Here is a 1,904-nt window from a genome sequence, read left to right on the forward strand (position 1 = left end):
TCGCCTGGTATACGGCCTTAATGGCCGAGTCAGAACCGCTGGTGATGAGGAGCGCTTCTGCCTTTGTGTTCTTGAGGGCCAATTCCACGATTTCTCGTCTCTCAGGGGTCATGCTGTACAGATCCATGGCCGAATGGTCCTTATGGAATTCTCTGAGGAAGGACAGACCGTTGGCCGAAAAAGGGGGATCCCTCCCGTGGTAGATGTCGACGACACCTTCGTCTGTTCTTTCCATGACCGCGGCCTTTGGCTGAGCTGAATTGGCCGACGAACCACGGGGACTTTCGTCATGCCTAGGGCGCCACGCCCTCAAAGGCTTGGTGCTGGCTGCTCTCACGGTCGGGGAGACAACTGGTTTGGATGACGGCCCGTCAGCAGTCGCCACTTTCTTTTGGCGTTTGAAGCCCTCGACCTCGGTTGTCTGCATCCTGGCCTGCTGAACCTGCCTCTGCATTCTTCTCAGCTTGGTTTTCGTCAGTGGTTCGGCCCTGCCCCCAGGCCGTGCATGGTACCAACGGTCATCCTTTATGACTGGTGGTTTGAAAGTTTTTATCGACCTAGGGGCGGCCTCTTCTTCGCGGCTGGCCGAGGCGCTGGGGTTTTGTGGCCCTAGTCGGCTGAAAACAGCTCTGCTGGTCGGCCGTCGACCGTACTCACCACCGAATCTTTTCACGGTCGTTTGAGATGGCTCGGCGGCCTTCCTCTTGTTCTCCTGCGGCCTGGGCTGACCGATCTTACACTTGCATCGCTCGCAAAGGGCCAGCTCAAGTTCGGCCAAAGGCTCCTTTCCTTCCGCCGAACTGCGAACTCCTCTATCCCCGGCCGGGAGTTGGGCGTCGACCATGTTAACGACAGGTGGAGGGAACGGCTTGGAGTCGACCTGCATGGCCGCTTTCTCCAGAAACTGGAGCTTCTTCTCGTCTATCAATTTCTGGATAACGTCTCGCAAGACAACACAGTTGTTGGTGTTATGAGACCAAGAACTGTGGTACTTGCAAAACGTTTTCCCTTACTCGGCCTCTTCGGAGTCGTCTGCTTCGGCGTAGCTGACGATGGGATTCCTATAGTAGGTCCCCTTTGAGGCCGTTGTCTGCCGCGCAAATCTCACGGCCTGGAGTTCCGGGCCGAGGGGACGTGCGTTAACACGGGGTTTCCTGCTCTTGGGTGCGGTGCGGTTGTGCGCGGGCGTGCCAGCACAGTTTACCGTGCGTTGATGTTTCGATGAGTTTTGGATGGGTGAATGGTGCGCCTGTTTGATCTGTCTTCCTAGTCAAACGATTGTAGCCGAGAGAGGAACTGGTCTCGGCTGTTAGGTTCACGGCCTGAACTACAAGGCCGTCGAGTGATGGTGTTGGTGGTGGATTTTGGGCGGTGCTCCGGCGCGCTGCTCAGGGAGCGACGGTCGTGTGATATATGGGGTGAGTGAATGAACAACAAGGATGGTGCTCTGGTGCCTTGAAAATCAAGGGTCGTATGATATATTGATGAATGGATTCTGCTTACAATCTAACGCTACTCCTAAGAAAGCAAGTAAAGATATTGAAAGTGCATTACAGGAAAAAATAAGTTGCTCCGTGGGAGGCTTGTTTTGGTGTTGAACCCTTCGAATGTAGCTCGAGTCTTGTATTTATAGGAAGAGTCCCTGGATGAGTAATCGAGGCTGAATTTACGCATAGTGGAGTCTGATTAGCGCAAGTGGGCAGTCCAATCGACATTTGGGATCGTGAAGTATGGTGGTGAGACTCCAGAAATCCCGGTGAATCTCGGCCGCCGCTTTCGATCGTGGGTTCTGAACCTCTGGCCGTGGAGACGCATTTATGGCCTGGATAGCTGGTGAACCAACATCTCAAGCTGTCAGAATCCTTGTGAGAATGTCCACGTCTAATCACTCTGATCTTCATCAC

The sequence above is a fragment of the Prunus avium genome, chromosome 1, assembly GCF_965620075.1.
Source record: "Prunus avium chromosome 1, drPruAviu1.hap1.1, whole genome shotgun sequence".
Taxonomy (NCBI): Eukaryota; Viridiplantae; Streptophyta; class Magnoliopsida; order Rosales; family Rosaceae; genus Prunus; species Prunus avium.